Genomic DNA, 6,000 nt, shown 5'->3' with positions numbered 1-6,000 from the left:
TCATAGCCGTCGGGTCAAGAGCCGAGCTTTTCAGGAGGGCGACTTAGTGCTCCGTTTGATCTAAGATCGCACTGGCATGCATAAGTTGTCACCACCATGGGAAGGACAATTTGTCGTCAGCAAAAACCTTCGCAACGGGTCATACTATTTGATGGATCTCCGGCCTGATCGGCCAACCACGGAGGCTGAGTCAACTCGCCCCTCGAACATAGCCTATCTGCAGCCTTACTACACTTGAGCTATTGGCTCCGTTTTTTCCTCTCTCTCTTCCATCTTTCACGATTGTAAGTCTCTCATTTATATAAAGCAATAAAGTTGATACCAACGAATTCTGGGTTCTTCCTACCACTTCATCTTCTTGAAAGCATGGATCTTTATTGTTCGTCGATAAGTCGCCCAAACATGAACGCTATCAATACCAGAGAGCATAAGTCGCCATGTTGCACATATTACAACACTGGGTATCGATAAGCCAAAGAGGATCAAGTCGCTACACGCGCACGATTCAAACATGGGCGCCTTATATGATTCTGAGGATTAGGCCGGCTTACTTGGGGGCTATCGGCCCCAAGTCGTTTTGTGGTAAGAGCGTATACGCTTCTACAATCCTATGACCGGTCTTTCCCCTAATCATAGGTCACTTGGGGGCTTCCTCTCACTGAGATCAGCCTAACTACCCATTTGGCTAGCGAAAAATTACCGCACTACAAATGGTTATACTGGACTGTGTGTTGGCCAAATCGCCATATGGACCCATGAACTCTTGGCGAGTCAATCCACTATTTGGACCCTGAACTCACCTTGTTTAAAACATGCATGGTACCGGCTAGCGCCCCACATGGAAAATAGAGAAACCATTGGTTCATTGAACCTGCTTGATACGTCTCAAACGTATCTATAATTTTTGATGGTTTCACGTTGTTATCTTGTCATCTTTGGATGTTTTATGTACTTTTTATATCTTTTTTGGGACTAACTTATTAATTCAGTGCCAAGTGCCAGTTCCTTTTTTTTCTGTGTTTTTGGCTCTTTTCATATCTGATTTTGGAACTGAGTCCAAACGGAATAAAATCCCCGAAATGATTTTTTCCCGAACGGAAGAAGATCAGGGGGCCTGTGGGCCAAGCCAGGAGGGCTCCTGGGAGCCCACAAGCCCCCACTCCGCCACCAGGGGGAGGCGGCGGTGGCAGGGCTTGTGGCCTCCCTGGCCGCCCCCTGACCTAGATCTTTGGCCTATATATTCCCTAAAATACAGCAAAAAATCAGGGGAGGCTCGAAAATACTTTTCCGCCGCCGCAAGCTTCCGTTTCCGCGAGATCTCATCTGGAGACCCTTCCCGGCGCCATGCCGGAGGGGACTTTGGAGTTGGAGGGCTTCTTCATCATCATCATCGCCCCTCCAATGACTCGTGAGTAGTTCACTTCAGACCAACGGGTCCGTAGTTAGTAGCTAGATGGCTTCTCTCTCTCTTGGATCTTCAATACAAAGTTCTCCATGATCTTCATGGAGATCTATCTGATGTAATCTTCTTTGGCGGTGTGTTTGTCGAGATCCGATGAATTGTGGATTTGTGATCAGATTATCTATGATATATATTTGAGTCTTTGCTGATTTCTTATATGCATGATTTGATATCCTTGTAAGTCTCTCCGAGTCTTGGGTTTTGTTTGGCCAACTAGATCTATGATTCTTGCAATGGGAGAAGTGCTTGGTTTTGGGTTCTACCATGTGGTGACCTTTCCCAGTGACAGTAGGGGCAGCAAGGCACACATTAAGTAGTTGCCATCAAGGGTAACAAGATGGGCTCTGTCGTTGATATGAGATTGTCCATCTACATCATGTCATCTTGCTTAAGGCGTTACTCTGTTCTTTTGGACTTAATACACTAGATGCATGCTGGATAGCGGTCGACGTGTGGAGTAATAGTAGTAGATGCAGAAAGTATCGGTCGACTTGTTGTGGACGTGATGCCTATAGATATAATCATTGCCATAGATATCGTCACGACTTTGCGCGGTTCTATCAATTGCTCGACAGTAATTTGTTCACCCACCGTCTACTTGCTTTCATGAGAGAAGCCACTAGTAAACACTACGGCCCCCGGGTCTATTCACATCCATCGTTTACACCTCCGCTTTTACTTTGCTTTGTTACTTTGTTGCTTTCAGTTCTCACTTGGCAAACAATCTATAAGGGATTGAAAACCCCTTCATAGCGTTGGGAGCAAACTTTTGTGTTTGTGCAGGATCTTGTGATACTCCTCCACTGGATTGATACCTTGGTTCTCAAACTGAGGGAAATACTTACCACCGCTGTGCTACATCACCCTTTCTGCTTTGAGGGAACACCAACGCAAGGCTCCAATGCCACGGGGGAAATCCTTTGCATATTTGCCTAGGAAGTCCCTAAAGGCGTAGCCGCAGCGGATGGATTCCTCGTGCCGTCGACATGACTATTCCTGGCGCCGTTGCCAGGGAAGCACAGTTGACATCAGAAGTATTGCGCCGTTGCCGGGGAGGAGAGATCAAGATATATCCAAGTAGGTCCCACAAACTCATCTCTTGCATTTACTTTTGTTGCGAGTTGCCTCTCGTTTTCCTCTCCCCCACTTCACATTTGCCGTTTTCATTTGCCTTTTTCCGTTCGCCCTTCTTCCGCTTGCTTTCTGTTTGCTTGTGTTACCATGTGCCTTCTTTTAGCTTGCATCTTTGCTTTCTAAAAATCCATTGATATGTATCCTCACCCACTAGCTAATCTCTTTAAGAGACCCACTTATGTGGAACGAATTGCTAGTGAGTTGAGGGTAGTTGACTATCTTTATGGCGTTTTGCTTGAAATGTGTGAATCTGAAAATTGTGATGAAGAAACTTATGAATTGATTCACGAGAGCTCCTTGGATGAAAAGCATGATTGCAATGGTTTCACTATAAATTCTATTAGTGACAATCATGCTAACAATATGGAAAACACTAAGCTTGGGTATGCTAGTTTTTCTTTATCCACCACTTGTTGCAATAATCATGATTGGGGTGATGATCTTTCTTATGATCTTGAAAATTTGTTCAAACCTCATGATGAATATGATATTTGCAACAATATTGAAAGTGGGATTGGAGAAGTCATGACTTTGGTTAATGACAATCCCACTATTTTTGAAAAACGTCAACTTTGCATGCATGTGGATCATGAAAAGAATATCCCACTATTACTATGAGAGAGGATCATATGCTTCTACTTATTGCAATAGTATCAAGCTTCCTCTCCATATGTTGAAATTTTTGAAGTTATGCTTGTTTTGCCTTCCTATGCTAGTTGATTCTTGCTCCAATAAATTGTTTGATCACAAAATCCCTATGCATAGGAAGTGGGGTAGACTTAAATGTGCTAGCCATTTGCTCCATGATGCTCTCGTTGTGTTTCAACCCTTACCTTTTATGTGAGCATCATTGAAATCAATGCCTAGCTAAGGGCGTTAAATGATAGCGCTTGTTGGGAGGCAACCCAATGAATAATTTTTTCTTTGTTTTTTGCTTCCTGTTTTGTTTTATCCACACCATCATAATTATGTTATGATTGTGTTTTTTGTGTTTCTTTTTGCGTTTGTGCCAAGCAAAACCGTTATGATTAGTCTTGGGGATGATCTTTGGTCATGCTGGAAAAGACAGAAACTTTCTGCTCACGAAAAGAATTTTCGTTTTTTTGTTGTAAGAGCTTTTGAGTTGATTCTTTTTGCTGCTGATTTCTACGCAAATTTTTCAGATTGTCGTAATTTTTCAGAATTTGTGAAGTACCAGAGGTATACGAAATATACAGATTGCTACAGACTGGTCTACTGTTAACATATTCTGTTTTTGTTGTGTTGGTTGCTTATTTTGATGAAACTATGGATAGTATCGGGGGGTATTAGCCATGGAAGATTGAAAATACAGTAACCCAACATCAGCATAAGTAGAATTTAAGTTTGCTACAGTACCTAAGGAAGTGGTGGTTTGCTTTCTCATACTAATGTTATCACGAGTTTCTGTTTAAGTTTCGTGTTGTGAAGTTTTCAAGTTTTGGGTGAAGTTCTTATGGACAAACAGATAAAGAGTGGCAACAGCTCAAGCTTGGGGATGCCTAAGGCACACCAAGAGATTCAAGGATGCTATAAAAGCCTAAGCTTGGGTATGCCCCGGGAAGGCATCCCCTCTCTCGTCTTCAATCCATCGGTAACGTTACTTGGGGCTATATTTTTATTCACCACATGTTATGTGTTTTTGCTTGGAGCGTCTTGTATCGAGGAGTTTTTTATTTTTGTTGTGTCACAATCATCCATGCTGCACACCTAGAGAGAGAGACATGCACTCACCGTGATTTTGTCGAGCTTCACTTATATTTCTTGGTAGACAATTCAGCTCACATGTGCTTCACTTATATCTTTTGAGCTAGATACTTTTGCTCTGTGTGCTTCACTTATATCTTTTAGAGCGCAGCGGTGCGTGGCTTGGTAGTTGATCTATGCTTTGAAAGTAGTCTCAAAAGGGGTAGTTATCCAAAGGGATACGTAAACTTCCACCTTCATGTGCATTGGATAGTTAGAGAAGTTTGATTCATCTCAATTAGTTTTGAGTTGTGGTTTTGGTAATATTAAAGTTATGCTAGTAAGGTGTTGTGGATCTAGAAATACTTGTGTTGAAGTTAGTGATCCCCGTAGCATGCATGTATGGTGAACCACTATGTGATGAAATCTGAGCATCATTAGTCTATTGATTGTCATCCTTTGCGTGGCGGTCGGGATCGCGCGATGGTTTATACCTACCAACCCTTCCCCTAGGAGTATGCGTTGAATGCTTTGTTTCGGTTACTAATAAAACTTTTGCAACAAGTATATGATTTCTTCATGACTAATGTTGAGTCCATGGTTTAGATGCACTTTCACCTTCCACCATCACTATCTTCTTAGTGCCGTGCAACTTTCGCTGCTGCACAAAACCCACCATTAGACTCCCTCAAAACAGCCACCATACCTACCTACTATGGCTTTTTCAAAGTCCTTCCGAGACATATTGCTATGCAACTACCACCATGACATGTACCACTATGTCTACATTGCCATTGCATGATCGTAAGATAGCTAGCATGATGTTTCCATTGATGTCTATGCCATGCAAGATCATTGTCACGGTACACTACCGAAGGCATTCCATATAGAGTCATAGTTGCTCTAAGTTTTGAGTTGAAAGTGTGATGATCATCATTAATGGAGCATTGTACCATGTGAGGAAATAAAAGAGGTCAAAGAAGCCCACCAAAAAAAAGAGGCCAAAGAGCCCACCAAAAAAAAATAATTAGAGAAAAAGAGAGAAGGGACAATGCTACCACTTTTTCCACACTTGTGCATATTAAGCACCATGATCTTCATGATTGAGAGTCTCTCGTTTTGTCACCACCATATAGCTAGTGGGAAATTTTCATTATATAACTTGGCTTGTATATTCCAATGATAGGCTTCCTCAAAATTGCCTTAGGTCTTCGTGAGCAAGCAAGTTGGATGCACACCCACTAGTTTTCTTTAAGTTCTTTCACATACTCGTAGCTCAAGTGCATCATTTGTATGGCAATCCCTACTCATTCACATTGATATCTATTGAAGAGCATCTCCACAACTCATTGATATGCCTAGTTAATGTGACTATCTTCTCTTTTTTTTGTCTTGCAACCTCCACCACATTCCACACTATTTATAGTGCTATAACCATGGCTCACGCTCATGTATTGCGTGAGAGTTGAAAAGATTTGAGAAAGTAAAGGTGTGAAACAATTACTTGGCCAATACCGGGGTTGTGCATGATTTAAATTCGTTGTGCAATGATGATAGAGCATAGCGAGACTATATGCTTTTGTAGGGATAACTTTCTTTTGGCCTTGTTATCTTGAAAGTTCATGATTACCTTGCTAGTTTGCTTGAATTATTATTGTTTCCACGGTAACAACAAACTATTGTTTTGAATCTAATGGATC

The sequence above is a fragment of the Hordeum vulgare genome, chromosome 5H (genome assembly GCF_904849725.1).
Source record: "Hordeum vulgare subsp. vulgare chromosome 5H, MorexV3_pseudomolecules_assembly, whole genome shotgun sequence".
In the NCBI taxonomy this organism is placed as follows: domain Eukaryota; kingdom Viridiplantae; phylum Streptophyta; class Magnoliopsida; order Poales; family Poaceae; genus Hordeum; species Hordeum vulgare.
Note: the sequence above shows the minus strand (reverse complement) of the source record.